The sequence below is a fragment of the Anser brachyrhynchus genome (genome assembly GCF_964034855.1).
Source record: "Anser brachyrhynchus genome assembly, chromosome: 1".
Lineage (NCBI taxonomy): Eukaryota > Metazoa > Chordata > Aves > Anseriformes > Anatidae > Anser > Anser brachyrhynchus.
Genome location: NC_137694.1, coordinates 177,318,173 through 177,341,584, shown reverse-complemented (window position 1 = coordinate 177,341,584; position 23,412 = coordinate 177,318,173). Strand labels below are relative to the sequence as shown.

General features: G+C 35.9%; 1 long non-coding RNA gene across 1 annotated transcript; it reads left to right on the top strand.

Moving 5' to 3' along the window:
• Positions 1-1,200: 1,200 nt before the first annotated feature.
• Positions 1,201-14,430, top strand: LOC308187594. Its single transcript, XR_013944813.1, has 3 exons — positions 1,201-1,444; positions 2,318-2,429; positions 13,213-14,430. It is a non-coding gene; the product is annotated as an uncharacterized lncRNA (long non-coding RNA).
• Positions 14,431-23,412: the final 8,982 nt, after the last annotated feature.

Genomic DNA, 23,412 nt, shown 5'->3' with positions numbered 1-23,412 from the left:
AAACATTTTGATGCAAATGCCATCTTCATTGACTCTGAGCTGAAAAAAAAATAGTATTTATAGTATTACTACAGAGAACATCTCAACAAGGAAACATAATGAACTGTCTGAACTTAGAAAACTCTCTCATTTCCCCAAAAGTTACTTGAGTAACTACTTGTGCTCAATAGGTTTTCGTAGTTATTTGCTAAACTCACACATAATAAAAAATAAGCAAACAAACAAACAGAGCAGAGGATAGGAATCTTAGTATAATCAAGGGCTTAAGATAACCATATGTATATATATATTGATATATTTTGGAGGGTGTTTTTTTTTTTTTTGAGAGAGAGAGAGATTGTTCCTCTTATTGATGACTTTTTTTTTTTCCCAGCATACTGACATGTAAAATCATGTCTATCAATTATTTGCACAATAGTTACAGCTAGAATTACTGATATTATTTCATTCACTGAAATCTTTCCCTCTTCTTTTTTGTGAGCTGGGCCAAATGGTAACATATTTACGGTCTAGTTGCTCACCAGAGAAATATTTGCTTTAACTCTTGGCATGTTTCTGGACAGTTACATAGGAACAGCTTAAAAGCCTGACTTTTCTGACTTGGAGACAAATGACTAAAAAAGGTCACAGAATCACAGAATGATTGAGGATGGAAGGGACATCTGGAGGTCATCTGGTCCAACCCCTTGCTCAAGCAGGGACACCTACAGCATGCCCAGGAGCATGTTCAGACAGATTTTTAACATCTTAAAAGATGGAGACTCCACAGCCTCTCTGAGCAACTTGTTCCAGTTCTCAGTCAAACACTGGGTGATTCATATGTTAACAGCAGACCCAGCACCAACCCAAAGACCTTAAATACCATAATATTAAGGAATATTCAGATGAGGAATTACAGATTCAAGGTCAGCTCCTTCTGTCATTTACAAACCTGGAATCATGCTGTTGCTGACAACAGAATCATGTTATCCCAGAGGAACTGTAAGAGCAGTTTGTTCCTCAGTAGATCTTTTAAGTCAAAGAACTGAATGAAAGATTTGAATTTAACAAATGTGCAAGTTAGGTTATAGTAACCTAGTAGTAGGTTATATTTGTGGTGTATGAAGCATGTTTGTTCATTATTTCTCATGGCTATATTAAGAAGGAATGAAGGGAGTCGCCAGGTGGCTGTAAGGACCTTGAGGCTCCCTGCCTGTTGCTGTCTCAGAAGGAAAGTTGAGAGAACTCTGTGTAAATATTACAATTGCAAAATTGATAACCCACTGTCCTATCTTAAGACAAACCAGCATGACCGGTTAAGGAGGGAAAAACACCACATACCAAGCGGAGGAAGACTACGGCCTTCATCCGTGTGACCACCAGAGGGACCGGAGACGACCCCCTAGCAACAGTCGATGCAGCCGCAGTAGCAGGAAGGGGGGCTACGTAACCCAGGAAGAACTCGGTGATATAAGGGACTGTGAAAGGGGGGGGGGGATGTGCGCCGTTTGAGGAGCATGGACTCCCCGGCCGCCTAGCGCTGTTTTGCTTGTTGATCGCTTACTCAATAAACTAATTCTTTCTGGCCAAAAGAGAAATTTATAACAATATTAATGTAAATAATACATTTACATTAATAATAAGGTAATAAATACCTCCCTCTGTGACTGAAAAAATGATGTAAATAAATTCCTTTTGTCTTTCAAGATTTTCACATTAAGCAAAATGTACATTTCAATGACAGAATATTTTAAATGAAATTTTTGTAGCTGACCCCAATATAAAACGTATATTTTCTCAAGATACTGTTATGATCTTTGGAATTCACTTTGCTGCCATGTACATATTTTTTATTTTTTTTTTAATCTACAAAATAGGAAACTTGATCACCTTTATTAAGGATTCTAACACTGAAAAGCGTGAAAAACTTCATATAAGCAATCAATATTCTTAGGTCAATAGTGCAGTATGTGCTCAGTGCAAAAAAAATCCAAGAAAAGAGGATCTACATTGTGATTTTTGTAATGTATATTTAGACATCAGTGTTTTCTACAAGTCTTCAAAAATTACCATGTTTATTTTTGTTCTGCAATCACTTCAATTAATCAACTTAATTAGAAAATGGTAACATTCTAAATAATTTGCTATAAATAAACAATTTTTGCTCTGCAATTAGAAATTTTATTTTCTTTTACAGGAACTCTAAGAATTATCATTATTTGAGTTAATGCTTAAAGATATATAATGGCAAGTTTGGGGTTGTGAAGAATGTGGCTTTGCTTCACATTCTATATTATCCTTCTCTGTTTCAGGCTGTTTTCTGTCACCTCTTTTCCAGATGACTGCAGACTTGCGAATGTGATGCCCAACTATAAGAAGGGTCATAAGGAGGATCTGGGAACTAGAGGCCTGTCAGCCTGACCTTGGTGCCAGGAAAGATGATGGAACAGGTAATCTTGAGTGCAATCACACAACATGTGCAGGATAACCGGGGGATCAGGCCCAGCCAGCATGGGTTCATGAAAGGCAAGTCCTGCCTGACCAACCTCATCACCTTCTATGACCAGGTGACCCACCTGGTGGGTGAGGCTGTTGATATAGTCTACCTAGACTTCAGCAAAGCCTTTCACATGGTCTCCCACTGTATTCTTCTGGAGAAGCTGGCAGCCCATAGCTTGGACAGCTACACTGAGTTAAAAACTGGCTGGATGGCCAGGCCCAGTATGGTGGTGAATGGAGTTAAATCCAGCTTGTGACCCATCACGAGCGGTGTTCCCCAGGGGACAATGTTGGGGACTATCCTTGTTAATATCTTTATTGATGACTTTGATAAGGGAATTGAGTGCACCCTCAGAAAGTTTGCAGACAATACCAAGTTGGGGGAAAGTGTCGATACGCCGGAGGGTAGGAAGGCCCTACAGAGGGACCTGGACAGGTTGGATTGATGGGCAGGGGCCAATGGGATGAGGTTCAACGTGGCTAAGTGCCGGGTTCTGCACTTTGGCCACAACAATCCCATGCAATGCTACAGGCTTGGGGCAGAGTGGCTCGAAAGCTGTGCAGAGGAAAAGGATCTGGGGGTGCTGATTGATGCTCGCCTGAACATGAACCAGTAGTGTGCCCAGGTGGCCAAGAAGGCCAACGGCATCCTGGCTTGTATCAGGAATAGTGTAGCCAGCAGGGCGAGGAAGGTGATCGTTCCCCTGTACTCTGCTCTGGTGAGGCCACACCTCGAGTACTGTGTTCAGTTTTGGGTCCCTCCGTACAAGAAGGACTTTGAGGCCCTGGAGTGCATCCAGAGAAGGGCTACAAAGCTGGCAAAGGGCTTGGAACAGAAGTCCTATGAGGAGTGGCTGAGGGAATTGGGGTTGTTTAGCCTGGAAAAGAGGAGGCTCAGGGGAGACCTTATTGCTCTCTACAACAACCTCAAAGGAAGGTGTGGGGAGCTGGGGGTCAGCCTCTTCTCGCTAGTAACTAGTGATAGGACTAGAGGGAATGGCCTCAAGTTGTGCCAGGGGAGGTTTAGATTAGAAATTAGGAGACATTTCTGCTCAGAAAGAGTAGTCAGGCATTGGAACAACCTGGTTGCCCAGGGTAGTGGTGCCATCACCGTCCCTGGGGGTGTTCAAGGAAAGGTTGGACTTGGTGCTTAAGGAAATGGTTTAGTGTGTGACATTGGTAGAAGGGTGATGGTTGGACCAGATATCTTGAAAGTCTTTTCCAACCTTAATGATTCTATGATTCTAATGATGAACCAATTCAGATCTAGTTGTATACAGTGATTTTTAAGGTATGATGTAGTATTCAGCTTTTCTTACTAGATAAGCAATTAGGGAGTATTTTCTAACTGGACTGTGAAGTGCCTAGATCCATATTATGAAAATTCTATTTAGTTTACATTATATTTCATTAAAAAATAGATTTAAAAAAAAAAAGTAAAAATAAATAAAAATAATTAAAAATTGCACAGGTCTAGAGAGTTCTGCTGGCAGCAGAGTAGTTAAAAGTCCTCCATAATTCTTTGGCTATGTTTAAAAAAATAATAATCATCATGTTATTATTAACTCAATTAGACTATTACCTTCTAGACTTCCATTTTGGTACGTAAGGTAAGAATAACAATCCCGGTGACTCCATCCTTCCCCACCATACACTTTTCTTATCTTATTCTCCAAAGACTGCTTCACTAATTCTGGGAGGCAGGAATAAGATGGGTAAAGGTCCCAGATCCTGAAATAACTAAACCTGTCTCACCTTTTTCTAGATGCCATGAGGTAGAATATAATACATTTAGAGTGCTTAATGGAGTATGCAATCAAGATATTTAAAATCATTCATACAACAAACTGTCCCTAATCAAGTAAAGCTGCAGAAATTATTTTCATGACTCACTTCCATGGGGAAAAATATATATATATAATAATATTTCAACTGATTGACCTTGTCCCAGAGTGTCACAAAGAACAGAACTTCATTGCTAGACCATGGTAAAGAGCATTCCCATAAACAATCAAGAAAGCAAAAGAAAACAATGAAAAGAGAATGAGGTAAAGGATTGGCAGATTATAATGATACTCGAGAAATTTAAACATTAAGTGTGCATAAATGAATAACAAGGATCAAGTATCACAGGCTATTTTCAATAAGAATAATAATACATACAAATTAGGAGGGAAAAAAGATGAATCTGTTAAGAGCTGATGACAATTATATGTCAAAAGAAAGGAACAAAACATAATCCAATCACTTTTAACCTACTCTAACAAAATCAGAAGTATGTACGTATTTAATTCAGGGATCCTTTTTGAAAGAACAGAATGAAAAAACAGGTATACCTGCATAATTCCTATGGTTTTACATGTGGTAATAATAATATTAATATTTGCTTTTCTTTGGAAATGACTAAGCATTTGACTATTAATGAAAAAATATCAAAATAAATGGCAAACCTGAAAACAACAACAACAACACAAATGGAAAAAAAAAAGGAATATTTTGAGTATAAAGGAAAAATCTGGAAGCTACAGGTTATATTATTTCTATTAATAACCACATTTTTGTCTGAAATCACACTTTCTAACCCTATAGTGTAATTTCTGAGACAACATTGTATACCTAAGAGTAACTTGTGTTTAGGTAATTAGGGGTAGTCCTCTGATTCCAGTAGATCTTTATTTCAGTGGGGCTTCTCAAAACAGTTTTTTCTTCAATACTTGCAAAACTAGCTGATGTGATTTGAACATTGGGGAAGAATCAGTTTTGTTTTAAAAGAAATAAGAATTAGAATGTCATAGACTAGCTTTCACCTAGAACATCTGGAAAGTATGAGAAGAATGGTGAATGTCCATTTTAAGCAACAGAATGAGTTTGCAAGTATCAATATATGAACTTCTTCTGACACAAATAAATTAACTCATTATAATACTGAACTCCAGATTTTTCCATTTCTTTCAGGAACATTTACCAAGAAGAAATAATGGGGTTACTAACAAAAGTGCAATTTAAATTCAGAGACAAAAAATGACTTACATTTGGATAATGAGACTTTTGGAAATATGCAGGATACATGTTTAAATTTTGTACAGAAACAAATTTCATATTTGTGTAAATAGTTATAGGTAATTGTTTAAAATAGTCTAATTCACCACACAAAAGCATAGCCACCATTTTCCTAAGAAATCCAAAAAGAAACTTAAGCTTGAATAAAGGCTTACCGTTTAAAAAATAGATTGAATTATTGTAGAATCATAGAATAGATTGGATTGGATGGGACCTTAAAGATCAGCTAGTTCCAACCCTCCTGCCATTGGCAGGGACACATCTGACTGGACCAGCTTGCTCAAAGCCTCATCCAACCTAGCCTTAAACACTTCCAGGGATGAGGCAGCCACAGTTTCTCTAGGCAGCCACAATTTCCATTCTTACCACCCTCTGAGTAAAGAATTTCTTCCAAATATCCAATCTAAAACTCCCCTCTTTTAGTTTAAACTGTTCTAGTCCTATTACTACAATCCCTGACAAATAATTCCTCTTCTTCTTTCCTGTAGAATCATAGAATCAATCATAGAATCACAGAACAGCTTGGGTTGGAAGGGACCTTAAACATCATCTAGTTCCAACCCCCCCTGCCATAATCAAGGATGCCACCCACTAGATCAGGTTGCTCAGGGCCTCATCCAACTTGGTCTTGGAACACCTTCAAGGATGGGGCATCCAAAGCCTCTCTCAGCAACCTGTCCCAGTGGCTCACCACCCTCTGAGTGAAAAATTTCTTCCCCGTATCTAATTTAAATCTACCCTCCTTTAGTTTAAGGCCAGCGCTCCTTGTGCTATCACTACACTCATGCATTAATGAAGTCTTCATTTCATTAATTCTTGTCTCAAACCATATATTCCATTCAAAATTTCCTCCTAACATCTAACTTAAACTTCCCCTTCTTTTAGTTTAAAACCATTTCCTCTTGTCCTATCACTGCAATTCCTGACAGAGTCTCACTCCTGCTTTCCCATAGGCCTCCTTTAGGTACAGGAAGGCCACTATAAGGTTTCCCTGGAGCCTTCTCTGCTTCAGTCTGAGCAATCCCATCTCTCTCAGGTGAGTAGCAGAGTTGCTCCAGCCCCTGAATGACTTTGTGGCCATTCTCTGGACACATTCTAATACTTCCATGTCCTTCTTGTGCTGAAAGATTTACCATTAAAATAACTTCATTTGTATAGTAAAATAAGGATAGTATCAGCTTAATATAGAATATATATAATATATATTAGATGATAGCATATAAATAATGTGTAGTTAATCATAGTTACAAAATAACATTAGAAATATATGTATACCTGTACAAGTAAAATGGAAGGCTTTATTAGCATTAAAATAAGTCATATTCAGCATATGAGGATCTGGAATAAAATTTTGTATTTTAAAAGTTTTATTTAAATACGTGAGTGAAATTATTTGTTTTCACAGTAAATTAGTTCATGTAGTGAAACTCGAGAGGTTCACAAAAATTTACCTCTGCATGTCTCGTTTAGACGGTTGTTAGGGCACACAGAAATAGGCACTCATCTAATAAGTAGCAGCATAAGTTTCAATTTGAGTTCCATTATTTTAAGCTCCATATTTAGATTTTTAAGATTTTAGTATTTCTTATTTGATGTTGAGAATTTTAGAACTTTATTAGAACAATATACCAGTAACAGTGCAATATAATTAAATTATAAAAGAGATTTTCTTATTAAATAAGGAAACACGAAATGCCTATTTTAGAAAGTTTCACATATTTTTAAATACAAAATGAGAAATCCATCAAATAAAAGGTGAAAATAGAAATATAGCCTTTCTCCCAAAACAAGAAAAAGGAACAGATACTTGTCTTTCTCATTATTTTTCATTGCTGTGATGGTTAAGGGATTAGCTAATATCTTGAGGGGTAATACAATGCAGAAGGAATCCTTAAACAGACATCTGTTGAATCAATCAAAGCCTCATCACCCATCAATAATGAGCTTGTCATCTAGAATTAAATATTTTCTTCTTCCTTTTAAATGGAAGTAATCCACTTCATTGTAGACACCTCTCTCTTCTCTTCCTCTCTTATAGCATTATCACGTTATTTGGCATCATTAATATTAGAGTGTGTTCTTGTCTCAAGACACCTTCAACCTTTCTTTAGGGATAAACAAGTTAGAGAAACAGAATGGCTTCAGACACGTCAAGCCATCTGCACAGAAATATGTCCAGTTGACTTTTGAATATCTCCATGGATGGAGGCTTTACAACTTCTCTGAGCAACCTGTTCCAGTATTTGGTCCAATATTTTACCTCACAGTGAATAATTGTTTCCTGACTTTCAGATGGAACCTCCGGTGATCCCATTTATGCCCATTATCTCTTGTCCTGGCACTGGGCACCACTGAAAAAAAGCCTGGCTACATCCTCTTTGCACCTTCCCTGAAGGTATTTATAGACATTAGTACAATCCCCCTGAACCTACTCTATGAGAACTGTCTCAAGTCTTTGCTTTTTTTCTCATAGGAGAGATGCTCTAGTCCTTTAATTATCTTCATTGGACTCTCTCCAGCATGTCCATGTCTCTCTTGAACTGGGGAACCCAGAACTGGACACAGTACTCCAAGTTTGGCCTCCACCACCCTCGACCTGCTGGCATTACTTTGCTTAATGCAGCCCTGTATACCATTAGTTTTGTTTGCAGAAACAGCACATAGCTGGTTTATGCTCAACTTGGTGCCCACCTAGACCTAGAACTTAGGTCTTTTTTCTGTCAGGCTGACATCTGGCTTGGTGGCCACCATAAAATATTGGTGCCTGGGGTGCAATGTTTGGTTTTGTCAGAAGCTGCTTGTACATCCTTGATGACCTTCTTGTATTTTTGCCAATAATCCAATTCATCGGGATGGACCATCCTTGAGGTTGGAGGAGGTGATTCTTGAATTCTAACCAACGTTCTTGGACGCCTCTTCCTTCCAGGGCCTTATTCCATGGGATTCTTCCAATCAGATTTTTGAAGACACCGAAGTCTGCTCTCTTGAAGTCCAGGGTTGTGAACTTGCTTGTAACTTTCTTCTTTATCCCCAGTGTCCTGAACTCCACTATCTCATGGTCACTGCAGGCAAGGCTACTTGCCACCATGGCAGCCCCAACAAGTTGTTTTTTGTTTGAGAGTACGAAGCACATCAGAGCACCTATTCTAATTGGCTCTTTCATCACTTGGGTGAGAAAATTGTTATTAGTACTTTCCAGCAACTTCCTGGGCTGCTTACACACTGTTCTAATGCCTTTCCAGCAGATACTGGGTTGGTTAAACTACCTCAAGTGGATCTGGACCTGTCAACATTGAGGCTACTTATAGCTGTCTGTAGAGGGCCTCATCCAGTTGTTCTTCCTGATCAGTTATCCCATAGCAGACAACAACTATGTGTTCCACATGTTAGTCTGTTCTGTTCTACTGAAATATCTGGAACCTCATTAACAGATGCAGTCTGACCTGCATCTCTCCACAGGAACAGTTCCAAGAAACTAAACTGGGAAAGCTGTGGAAACAGTCCATTTGTGGGTAAAAGAGTGCACTGAGACAGAGAAGAAAAAGGCAATCTAAGACCTGTTGAACAGTATTGGAAGCAAAATAGAAAACTAATAAAGTATACTTTTCTCTTTGTAGTGGAACGTTAGTTTCCAGATTATTTAGTTGTTCGGCTGGATTTATCAGGGAAACATGGAATTATAAGGAGATGTGGGACCTGTAAACAATTTTCAGAGGCAAAAAGAGAACTGCTTTCAATTCTCAGTTTCTATTTATTTACAAGTTTTTAAAATATAAAAACTATAGGTGAATTCTCTAAGTCCTAATTTGAATGACCACATGGACACTTTTGATATTAATATGTACTTTCAAACTCTCTTGGTTTCTTGTCTGTTATTTTGGACTAAATGTTAAGTAACCCTACTATAAGTCAATGGAAATGCATAAGGAGTCTATAGTGTCATCTTGCAATTAAAGTCATTAAAAGATATTATTCGATATATGGTGGTAGGTACTTGAAATTATCCTGACTACTCCTCTGCTTTACTGGAATGTACTGAAAGATAAATATATCTATATATATTAAATAGAGTTCTTCTAATAGTGTTTTTTTTTTCTCTTTTTCATTTTTACAAATCCTTTTATAGTGAAAAAAAGACCTTCCATCCATATAGCATCTTTTTCCTAGATCCATACCTTTACCCATTTACAGGCGGCTTTTGTCAGAGTCAGGACTCTAGAGTAAGTGTTTTGTTTTGTTTTGTTTTTCTCTTTATTGTCTAGCTTAGAAAGAGGTTTCAGTTTAGGAAAAGACTTTCTATAGAAAGATGGTTTGCTAGAAGGTACATCAGGAGATATGACTGTAATGTAAGTTACTTTAAGTCTTATTATTGCAATAAATTTCTGCTTAGCTTCCCAAGTGGGTGCTTTGTTCCTGAATATTCCTTCCTGTTCCCTTTTATTCATAGAACAACAGAAGTGAATGAGTAAGTCAACAGAAGATCCTAAAGTGACAGGCTTAGTCATTGATGTTAGCCTTTATGAACCCTATAGACTCCTGTTTAAATAACAGTTCCTTAAGGAGACATGAGCCAAAGTTATGATCACTTTTAGAAGGGGCTATTTACTACAGATATTGGAACAGAAGAGCATTTTTCTTCAGTGTCTGGGAATGTTTCATGTAATACTTACATGTAAAACTTAGGCTGGTAGAAAAATAAACACATTCATTAATTTTATTGTCAAGTATGTCAACCTGGGTTGTTGGAGATAGTTATTTTAAATATGTATATAAATAAAGAATTCATTACTGCAATTCTTTTTTTAATTCCTTTTTTTTTTTTTGATGACCATTTATGCATGTAGAATATTCAGACTGATGTGCTTATGTGTAGATAGCATGGATCCAGATTTCAGTCCATCACAAATACAGTCTACCTCCATTCATTTTTGTTTATATACCTGCACAATACCTGTGTATTTTTTTCTTGTCAAATACCAAGGACCTTTCTTTTTTAAATGAAAGTACTGTACAGATGGTATAAAACATATTCATAGCCATATAGATGGCAATAAACATGTTCAGAGAATCACATTTACAGTCTAAATCTAAGTTTAAATGTATCAAGCATTACTTAAACCTTAAAGTCAATAAAATAAATTTAATTCATGTGAGTATTCACCTCTAAAGTGGTAAACTATCGCTACTTCTTCACAGTTCATTGGAAGGATGTTTTTTCTCAGTGTGTGACAAGTTTCTTCGCACAAGTGTTGCACATTTGCAATTAATTTAGGTTTTAATGGGACCGTTGAAGATAGTTCATACAAAATTATTCGTGAATTTGAAATATAAACCTCTGAAACTATATATTAAGTTCAAAATCTCTGCCCTGGAGGATCTATAACTGGTGTTCTTCCTTCTGCACAAATTAACTGAACTCCCAGTTATATGTCTTAGTCAGTTCTTGCAGATTTTTTGTTAAACATCTTCATTTGAGGCAGTGACAATTTTCATCCTAGGTCCTCCTTTAAATCATAGAATCATAGAATCAATGAGGTTGAAAAAGACCTCTAAGATCATCTAGTCCAACCTTTAACCTAGCGCTGCAAATCCACCATCAAACCATGTCACTAAGCACTACATCTACATGTTTTTTGAAGACCTCCATGGGTGGTGTCTCAACTACTTCCTAGGCAGCCTGTGCCAATGCCTCACAAGCCTTTCAGTGAAGAAACTTTTCCTAATATCCAACCTAAACCTCCCCTGGCACAACTTAAGACCATTTCCTCTTGTCTTATCTCTCAGTGCTTGGGAGAAAAGTCTGATTCCCACCTCACTATAGACTTCTTTAATGAAATTGTAATGCACAATAAAGTATCCCCCGAGCTTCCTTTTCTCCAGGTTAAACAACCCCAGCTCCCTCAGCCACTCCTCATAAGGCTTGTTCTCTAGACCCTTCACCAGCTTCGTTGCCCTACTTTGGACATGCTCCAGCACTTCAGTGTCCTTCTTGTAGTGAGGGGCCCAAACTGAACACAGTATTAAAGGTGTGGCCACACCAGAGCCAAATACAGAGGGACTGTCACTTCCCCGGTATTACTGGAAAAACTGTTTCTGATACCAGCCAGGATGCTGTTGGTCTTCTTGGCCACCTGAACATGCTGCTGACTCATATTCAGACAGCTATTGACCAGGGTCCTTTCCACCAGGCAGTTTTCCAGGCACTCTTTCTCCAACCTGTAGTGCTGCATGGGGTTGTTGCGCCCCAAGTGCAGGATCCAGAACCCAGGCCTTATTGAAGTCATATAGTTGTGCTCAGCCCATTGGTCCAGCCTATCCAGAGCCTTATGTAGAGCCCTCAAGCAGATCAACACTCGCTCCTAACTTGGTGTCATCAGCAAGCTTACTGAGGATGCACTCTATCCCCTTGTCCAGAACACTGTTAAAGATATTGAAGAGAAGTTATATATATATTCTTATTTACTTATATATATATATATATTCTTATATATTTTTCTTCATCACACTTTATTTCTTAGTTAGGGAGGGGGGCAATGCTCTAGGACAAAGTTTATTGTATTTCTGTGAGTAAAAATTTAAAATAAAATAAAATAAAATAAAATAAAATAAAATAAAATAAACTGCTACCAATATAACCATTTTCCCTCTTCACTAGAGGAAATTTCATTCAAAAGGATACAGGAGTTCTACCTGTTGACAATAAAGACCAAAGATGATATTAGGTAGAGAAAGCATGTAAAATTTGGCTTAAGATAAAATGAAGATATACAGAAAGAATTACATTCCAGGGGTATATGATCATTTCTATTTCTCCCATTGAACAATCTGTTCAGTTTTCTCAGCCATGAAGGTATTTTCTCCCACCTTTCTCTCACAATAGATAATAAGAAAAAATGTCAGGAAAACTCAAAATTATGGTTCTTTAAAAGAATCTTTAAAATCTTATGCTGTAACGAATCCATATTTGATGTATGCTTCCACTAAAGTTACTCAGGAATAACATCCTTTCCCCCCCACCCCCTTTTGTTCTCTACCTCTTGTTTTCCTATGTTTTGTGACTATATTTAGAAAAGCTAACATCCACTTATTCTTTTAATTACAGCTAGTAAAGGGTCTGCTGTCATTTTAAAAGGTGCTTTGTGCTATAGGAAACGTTCATTGAAAATGTTACATATGATGCAAAGAAATGTTCTAAGAATTATTTTCTATGATTAAATAAATAAATAAATCCATAGCTTCCGTAGCATCCTTTACAGTCCATTATAAGTGCTATATTCAAATCCTTAAGGAGTGATATGCAACTTGTTGATATTCTTTGACTATCTTCTTTTCTCTGTTCTCCTCATTGCCCCATCAAGATTTACAAAGCAAATAAGAAAGTCAATAATTAAATAGAACAGGTTTCAAAGGCAGATTTCTGCATATTCTAACTGTATTTCTCTTGCAGGAATTTGTATAAAATTAAAATTTTAACCAACACTTTTATGAGCACAGTTAACTTTTAAAATGACATAAACCAGGACTATTTTGTTTCAGCTTCCTCATTTCATTGTGTTTTTCTCCATTCTTTAAATGTAAATATGTTAAAATTATATCGGTTACATGTTTCAATGTCATTGAAGTTTGTGGTTGTTTGTTTGTTCATTTGTTTTGTTTTGTTTTGTTCTCACCTAGGTCCCTGAATACCAGAATATTCTTTACATGAAAATATAGAAATTTCATGAGAAAATTATTCTACACTGATCTTCTTTAAACCATAGAAATTAAAACAGGAAGAGATCCACTGAGATAGATGTGAATTCCCACTACTGGAAAACTCCAGATGAGCTTAAAAAATACATTTGATTCTGCCATCCAGACTACATATTCTGTTTAAACATATTTCACAAAGAATGTGGAAAGTGGATGAAGGCTACTTTGTTCTCGAGCCCTTGTAACAGAGACATTTGCATATCATTCTTAAAGAAGTGATAAGAAAAAGGAAGGCTGGAAACTGTGCAGGTCAATATCTTCAACATGAGACAGTTTGCTCTGTTCCCCTGTACAGTCAGAAAGAGCTGAACTTCCAAAAGATTAAAAGTCTTTCCTAAATTCTTTCTGGTACAGCACATGACTGTGCCTAAAGAGTTTAGCATAATCTACTCTTTCAGCTCACCTTAGTCATTACTCAGACAGGCTGTACAGATTTACCTCTTAATCTTCATTTTTAAATCAGTCCCTTCACTGGTTATTTTTTAAAAGCCATCCAATTTGTCAATATCTTTCTGCTAATGTGGTAGCCAGAAATTAATACAATAACTTTAAATAACTTTCAAATAGCTGTAAGGGGCTTTATTGTTGTTCTTGTTGTTGTTATTTATTCTGACTGCTAGCACTTTATATCGCAAATATATGTCCATAGGGCCAAAATTTTAATATTGGAATTTAATTTGGCATTCACAATCAACTGCAAGATGAATCAGTTGTAGATACAGATGACATATTAATTTTTTAGTGCTGAATTACCTTTACCTAATTACCTGTCAATTATGTAATTAAGTACGCCGATATATGCATTAATTTTATCACAGGCAATCTCACAAGTTTTGTGTTTTGTTTTTGTTTGTTTGTTTGTTTGTTTTTTTGGTTTGGTTTGGTTTGGTTGTTTGTTTGCTTCCAACTCATACTTGTGAGTGCAAACACAAAGACCCGGGCAAAACCATAGAAAAAAGTAGACCATGCATCTATTCTGCAGCAAACTGCAGTCTCCAAGTGTGCCTAGGAATGCAATGCTTGTCCTACACATCCTCTATAAAGCCCTTGAGAATCATTTTAAGACATTTTTTGTATATTCAAGAAAATCATATTCTCATGAGTTACTAGTATATTGCAAAAACATATTCTGTCCTTCTGAAAACTGTTTTTGAAAACTTGATGTGTGGCACCCAAAAGGTTGGTTGAACGCTAGTTGGAAAGGACATTTATAAAATGGTGCTACTGTTACAGCCTTTTATTTCTAAGATTTAAGCAGAAGATTCAGCTGATTAGCTTTCTCCTCTCAGGAACCATTTGTGGTACTTGTATTCTAACAGTTTGGGAAAGTGTCACAGCACACAGATGGTAAATGGGTAAATACTACATATGAGGGAGAGTCCTACAGGTCAATATGATATACAGCAATTCTCAGCAAACAGCATGAAAAGTATTGCTATATAAGCACAGCAAACACAGAAACGAAGCTCAACACCACCTAAACTGCTGGATGCTGCAATAAGTCTTGAAAATGTTTCTATGAGCATATAAGCTGACAAATCATGAAGAAAGACTTGTTGTGAGGCAGTGAAGGTATATACTGAATGAGTCTGCAGAATTGAGGTATAAAATAACACTGTCAGAACAGTAGATATAGGTAGTCTTGGCATTACTAAGCACTAAACAGAGGCCTCAAGATAGAGAACCTTAAAACCATGTTACTGCAAAATTAGTGTTAGTTGGAGAGTTTCAAATAGATCATAGTGTGGTTATAGATCCACAAACATTCATGTTTCAGAGGACAAGAAAAATGGTTTGGACATTATTCAATATCACTGATTACTGTAAAGAAATCTCTTTATTTATTTATTTATTTGTTTATTTTATTAGTAGCGGACAAAACATTTGCAGGACTTTTCAAAATAATTAGTCATAACAGGCAAAAAAAGTTTCTATTTACAGGATGAACACACCCTAATAAACCTTAAAAAATGTTGATTACTGCTTATTTTGTGCAGCAGACCGCTCAGAATGCTTGTGCTGCCAAAAGATGTTATTCTTTGAGGAATTCTAGTTTATTTTATATGTTCCTTGGAGACTTACTGAGTAAAGGAAATAGAAGACATTATGTGTCTTGTGATCCTGTAAAGAGAAATCTTTCTTGAAAGATGTGTAGATAGCACATTAGCAAGCTAAAAGCATGGTATGAAGGTTTCATTCGGTTCTTTTTGCAAACAGTTGTAAATCAGAAACACACTTAAAGCTGATGAAGTTAAACACTGATGAAAAAAAAACTAAAACTATTTAATGAGAATCCAGCTGAAAGTGTTGAAATTTTACAGAATGTTTACTGTATGTCAGTATGTAGAAAATATGAACAAATTTAACTGTACTAAACTCAGTGACAGGAGAGCAAGAGCTTATGGAGTGTGTGGTACAAAAAGGTTATGGCATTCCAGTCTGTTGATATAAACTGCAAATAAAACTGAAGTGAGAGCTTTTACAACTGGCATTTTCCTCAGGGTTTAATGCAAATCTGAATCTCAGAGATGAATCAATCAATCAATCAATCAAACAAACATCACTTATCAAGATGTCCATTTCTTCTGAATTTAAACTGATCCCATTCCCAATAATCTAGATCAATGAATATAGATACAGTTCCTGGAATTACAGATGGGGGTTTCAGTGAGCCTTTTCATTGAAAGAACACAGCTGGAAGATTACATGATCTGATATTAGTTAATCTGAAATGTAATTAGCATTTACTTGTAATCAAGTGCATATGTCAGCATATGGTTCCAACTTTGATTACTGTACATGAAGAGTTATGATTACATGTGGCTATTTACCATTATTTTCTGATGTGATGCATGAGGAATGTCCATAAAAGAATGTTATCCATAAGCGTATTCCTTCCTGCCCTATAAACTTGCATAAAAAATATGTAGACAAAGCACACAAAGCAAGAATGACTGCATTGACAAAGAAATAGCAATTTAAGATATTTCAGTATGTTGAAATTACCTCACAATCAACTAAGAACTTCTTCCCACACTAGCTACTGATAAGGCAGTTCTTTTTCAGGGTGCCAATATTTGTAAAACAAAAAGATTGTCAAAGTTGTCACAAGCAAGCTTGATGGGGTCAAAATCTGAAGATGTTTATTCTTTTTATTTAATGAATACTTCAAATTTTACTCTTAATTATTCAAAAGTCAAGACAGACACAATTTAACTTGAAGCATGTGAATACTACCTTGGATGTGAGCACATGAAGGTAATCACATGCTCTGGTGGATTAGGTCATGAATATATATTGACTTCAGTGGATTTCCAGGAAAGGAAAGTCAAAGCCAGGTAGTATAGTCTTATACTGAGTCTTAGTTTTTTGTTGAAATATATATTGCAGATAAACAGTGATGAAACAAGAAAACAGTGACACAGAGGGTAACATTCAAAAATACGTACATCTCTTCTCAGTTTTGCCAACAGCAAGAATATCTGTAACAACATTAAGAATCATTAAGAAATCATTAAAATGGGATTAACCAAAGACTTCTGAACGAAGTCTCTGCATGTCAGTGATTTTCTTGTTCTAGATCCACTGTTATTTAAATAAGAGTTTCATATCCTTTTACCTTTGCTTGTGGAATTTAACATCAATCCTCAATAAACCAAATCCATAAGTTAAGTTATACCTCCTTTTAAGTACGACTTAAGGTTAGATGGTATTTAGGAGCTTATCATTTTCTGCTGTCTTGTTCTTAAAAATACATCTTTCTGACCCTGTGGTTTGGTTTATAGTGATCTCATCAAAATAATACCTTTGTCTTACCCAAATGCAGCCAAGAGAAAATGATTTCTAAAAACAACCCTATTATTGGATAAAGTCATTTACATTTATATGAAAATAGAAGTATAGGATTTTTTTTCCACATTTTATCTATTCATTTTCTTGTCACTCTTTGAAATTTCTCAAGCAATTTATTTTTAAATTTTCTTGTAGTACAAGTCATCTCCTGTACTGTAGTTAAAAAAATGTATATCTCAGGATTAGTATTTGCAGATTTAACAGTTGATAACATGCTAGTACAGTTGTGGAAGTTAAACTTTTAGTCTCAGAGACAAAATCCACAGTGTGGATTTAATCTGTTCCTAGAAAATGATACTTATTTCTCATCTATTTTCCTGTAAATTATGTCACTCATAGAAGAGACCAAACAACAAAAAAGTAAATTTAGTTTCTTAATGTGGTCTGGAGAGTGTTACACCCTATCTATAGTGTCTCCAATGATGTAAAGGAAGGAAGGAAGGAAGGAAGGAAGGAAGGAAGGAAGGAAGGAAGGAAGGAAGGAAGGAAGGAAGGAAGGAAGGAAGGAAGGAAGGAAGGAAGGAAAAGAAAGAAAGAAAGAAAGAAAGAAAGAAAGAAAGAAAGAAAAGAAAGAAAGAAAGAAAGAAAGAAAGAAAGAAAGAAAGAAAGAAAGAAAGAAAGAAAGAAAGAAAGAAAGAAAGAAAGAAAGAAAGAAAGAAAGAAAGAAAGAAAGAAAGAAAGAAAGAAAGAAAGAAAGAAAGAAAGAAAGAAAGAAAGAAAGAAAGAAAGAAAGAAAGAAAGAAAAGAGAAAGAAAGAGAAAGCTTTGTATAAGATTATGAAGAAAGATATCCCAGATGAAGAAGCATGTTGTTGTTCCAATAGAGGAAGAATGAAGCAAGTAGGATTTTTGCTAAACAGTTTAACAAACCAACAAAACAAGCAAAAGCAGTTTTCTTCTTTTACAGTTTTGATCTAATACAGTCTCTGTGGCTTTGTTTTCTTCTGGAAAGAAGCAGACGTTTCTGTGTGCTCCTTCTTTTTGTCATCAGGAAGCAACTGACAGATGAAAGGCTTGGCATTAAAAGCTGAAGTTACACGGTACCTCTGCTTCACAAATAAATATACACATACATAAAAAGAATATATATATATCCATGTTCATAAGCTGGATTTCACTGATAAGTGCAACATTGTTACTGATAGCAGGAAGCTTTGCTGCAAGGAGCTGCACACATTTGTAGAGAGATACAGACAAGATAAGAAAGCCCAGGAGATAAAGAATATACTTGATATGTTTTAAAAGAGAATAGTAAACAAGAAGCAAACAATTTCTAAATTGCACTATGCTGTCCTTTAACGCTTTCTTCTGCCTACAAAGAATTCCAGTCTCTTATGTACAACAACTTGCAGCCAATGGTAAATGGTCATTGCAATGTTTCTTCTTAATCTACCCTTCTTACAGTACTGCAAAGTACTGCTGAGGTTAGCAAAGTAAAAACTCTGACACTAGATACATCAGTGACATAAGCATAATCCCAGGGAGTAGACTTTCCTGTGGCACATGCCCAGCACAGATAATTATAGATTCATCTGAAGAAAACATGGTGGGTACTTACATAGTCTACCTTTTCCCAACAATTAGAACTGAACTGAACAGAAAACAATAGCTTTCATATAGACTTTTTATTTATTTATTTATTTTAATCTTCCTTTAGAATTTATCATGAACTGCTTACAATCTCTAGGAAGACTGTAACTCCTTATTAATTTCTGTAACTTCTAAATAGATTTCATAAAAAAGTGTACTAAATTGTGTTTAAGTGGTGCCTGCTTTGTCTGCAAATGCGCTCCAAAATATGCACATTTCTGGTACTGTAGTCTAGAGTGAGAAATGACATGAGGTAAAAAGTGTATCAGAATAAGAAACTGGATCAGCTTTTAAAAGCTACACTTTTTCTTATCAAATGATTAATAATTAGCACCAGAAATGTTACATAGTCAGATTGTGTATTGTATAATTTCAGTGCTCCTTCAATCAAGAGATGATATGAGGAATTTTTAAAACAGAAAATTATACAAACACAACTACAAAGTCTGTAGCAGCCCTTATTGACTATTTTCCTCCAAATACACTCTCTGGCCACTCTGGAGAGTGGCATGACCAAGCTAATAGGGACTTATCAGAGTGATTTTTATGTTGCACCTGAAAATGAGAATTCTGGTCCTGTGTGAGAACTCTTACAAAAATTAGTGGTCACCTCTTACACTCCAGAATGGAGTCAGTCTGGGTTTAAGATATAGATATGCTAAGCTGCTAATAAATTTCATGGCCCTCCGCCACCCATATTTGCATTTTTTTTAATTATTTTTATTTTTATTTTTTTGCTGTTGTTAAATATGTAGTGACACCCTGCCTATATTTTACTGTGTCTTTCCTATCCTCTGCTGGAAGTCTTTGAAAAAAATTACTCATCAAGAATTTATGTTCTCTCTTACATAGGAAATGGGCTTCAGTGACAAATTCATTACCTAGACACAAGACTTATATTTGCAAATGTTAGGGTTTTTGCTTTGTTTTCTGGAATCATTTCATTAATTATTCTGACTTTATGCTATAGCATGTCAAGAAAGCAATTAATAAAGGAGGAAGAGATAGAGAAAATAAGATACAGAAGTTTGAACCTTTTAGATGGCTCATTCTAGAGCCTGTTCAGCACTTTTCCTCATAATGAGTGCACCACGTTTGCTTTGGCATATTATGTCTCATCACCTCTGTAATGTTTAGTGCAGTCATTTATTTAAAGGCACTTTTTATATTGGAATTCATATTTGGGTTTCATTTCATATGGCTGACTCATGCAGTGTATACTCTGCATGTTTAAAATTGCTGTAGAATATTTCATGTTCAGAGATGGTACAAGTCTGTCCTTTTGTATGCTACTTTGAGTTCCTCTTGAAAAGGTCTCCATGGTTCTCTAGAGACCAAATTTTCTACAATGGATTCAGTTTATAATGACAGTTTTGCACTGGCAAATAAGCATATCTGATTTTTCCACCTTTACAAAATTATCCTGTTTTCTAAAATTCATATGATAAAAACACACCTGTAAACTCAAATATTAAATACACATTATTATTGAAGTTGTAAAAATACATGTCATTGCTTGAAGTAAAGGAGCAAATTTTCTAAGAAATGATAAACCATTTCTTCAAAGAAAAAATACATTGAATAGTTTAAAGAGGAAGATCATGGTCCACAAAATTCTATCTGGAAAAGGAGGAAAAAAGAATGGATTTTGTTATAATTAGGCTATATTTTTTAAATTTAACTCTAATTTTTATAGAGCTGTTTCATTAAATTTAGCTCCTACCTTCAGATTAAACACCATAGCAAGCATTTCAATCTTTGTTTTTCATTCTTCAAAAGCTTTAGTCAGTATGTAGAAGTGTGTAGAGCTAATTGAGCTAATTGTAGAGCTAACTGATGAATTACATCAGTTGAGTTTCTTGCCCTTTTTAATTTTGTTGATTATTATTGCTGAGATCGTTTTATTTATTTATTTATTTATTTATTTATTTATTTATTTTATCTAGAAGAGTAGAGCTTATGTGTTGGCAATAACTTAAAGGAGCTACAAAGAGCCTTAGGTACTTTGGATTTGTTTTGACGTGATTCCAAGTGGGGCTGACTAAGGATTTAAATACCTTTTTTTTACCTTTTTTCTGTAGTGGCTGGTCCTGTGATTCAGAAAAAAACTTGATGTTGTAAATATGTAGTAAATATGGCAGTCTTTCATCTGCTCTCAGTATACAATTTATTCTGAAGACTTTAGGCTGATTCTTCCATTATTTATTCATTTATGATTCTTTGACTTTTATTAAATAGAAAAAAAATACAATCATCAAACAAAACAAGCAAGAGAGATGGGAAATAAGAGAAGATACAGTGGCTTGGAGCATTGAGACTTCACTTCAGGTGAAAACTGCAAAGTGGGTGTTCACCCATCCCTCTGACCCCCAAGACAATGCTACTTCTTACAGCAGCTTACAACCAGGCATAACGTTACAAACCATGTCTTGCAATGTACCTCCTTGTAACCACATTCCCTCCTTCTTTTCCTATTCCTCTTTTCTCTCTCCTTTGATTCAGAATTCACATTCTTATTCCCTTCCCCCTGAACTCTGTGCTGCTGAGCTGTATTACCAAAGAATGGTAGCTCCAGCCATACCCCATGACAATACCAAACTTTGACTTTTTGGAAGTTATGCCTTCCAGTCATTTCTTTTTTCATGTAGTCATTTTCAACAGTTTTTGTTGTTGTTGTTTTCCTATTTATGCTACTTCTCTTTTCTAGAAATATTTCCATCAAAAATAACCATATTTATATAATCTTACTTAAATTAGAAAGTACCTTTTGTATAATTCTAGGAACACTCTCCAATTGTCATATTTCTGTCATATGATTTAAGACGTCTCTCATTCTGTGCTACATTATCGTTCCTATTTCCACAATTTCCTTTTATGTGTCTCAGTAATTCTTGATGTATCCCTCTGTCATCATTTTATAAAAAGGCTAGCGCAAGTATTATGAAATTACCTGTGGGTATGCTTATGTTGTAGTTCTCTTACATACTTCTGAAATACATAAGTAGCCTGTATGACAGTATCAGCCACCCACTGTCCAAACTGGCAATCCAGAAGTCTGCATAACTACTTTTCTAATCAATTAATAAATACACAGACAATTTCCTTGTGCCTAAACAGCATCAACAATTCAAATGTTGGTTTCAATCCTAAAGCTAAAGCATTTCCTAGAACGGGAAAAATATTCAGTCATACTCCTGCTTTCACTTGCAGGCATCTGTGTTGCTCTTTCCTCAGGCAGCTCTTGAAAGCCTTCCATTTCTTTTTTTTCTTCCAACAGACTTTCTAGATTACTTTTTGGGTTGTATTACTCCCTCATGTCACTGCTTCTTTTTCTGGAGAAATAAAAAAATAAAAAATGGCCATGAGATATTGTAACTTTGAAACTGTTTTTTTGTAACAATAAAGTTGCATTACATAGAATAATAGTCTCGAGGATCAGTTATAGTACATATGAGTACAAAACAAAAGCACTCTGCTCCCCTTCTCTCTAGAACACATAGACAGGGTAGCAAAAGGCAGACTGCCACATACAGCGTAGCCAGACAAATGATTGACAGTGCTCAGGAGCCTCAACATTTTTAAGCTGATCACCTCAAGCACTAGAGCAAAGCAACATTTTTTTTAATATTATTTTTTTTCCTCTCCTTGCATTCCTCTCCCACAGAGTACTTTGGAAGTAGCATTTGGGGCTTTCCATAAAATCAACCAACAGGAATTTCTGTTCAAACTGTGGCTGCTTATAAGCTTCTCTGAATACTAAAGCAGTTAGCATAGTTTGGATGGCAAATTAGAATAGAGAGCAAAGAGATACCAGCTGCTAACTGAGAAAAGTGCAAGAAGCTGGAACTGGCACTTAATTATCTTTGAGACCTCTACTGCTCTGTCAAATCTAGCTAAAATCAATAGATTCAAAAAGCTACAGGAACAGAGAAGAGACATCCACATGCACAGTCAAATGCACACACGAACCTTGCTTCCATAACAAACATTGCTACAAAGCCAATTTGGCTTGTGTATGCAAGAGATGTTCCATGCTGGTTAAAGGGACAGCACATACAGCAATGAGTGGCCGCATCTGCATGAATCCCTAAGGATGCGTACTTGGGTTGCACGAAGTCGTACCTCATTTGTAGTCTGTATGCTGCAACGCTGCTTTGCTGTCCTTCCAGAAGCACACACAGTCACAAAGAGATTAAGGAAACAAAGTCAAAGGTTATTGCATCCAAATGTTCCCCTGTTTATTGGGCTGCTCATGAGGAAATATGGGTCCATAAGGCACACCTATTTTCCCAATACTCAATAGACTGGAACAGATGGATAATACCAATCTCTGCTTGAATCAGAAGGTAGATAATGTCAGTTTGTTCTCTATGATGCCTCTGAGAATGGCATCTCAGCAGGTTATGTTTTGCCTTGGACAGACCTCAGAAAGAAAAAATAAACAACCAACCAACCAAAAAAAAAAGTCAGTGGACTAGATGAAACTGGGAACAAGAAGCAGACATAGAAATGAGTAAGAAGAAGTGAACAATGTAAATTTAATGCATAAGGCAGGAAAGTTACAAAGGCAAATAAAGGGAGAAAGACATATACTAAGAATCTTTGTCGAACAGTTGACTGAATGCTTGATCAAGAATTGGACTTATACTTCCAGACTTCTTAAATCATATCTAACAGGTCA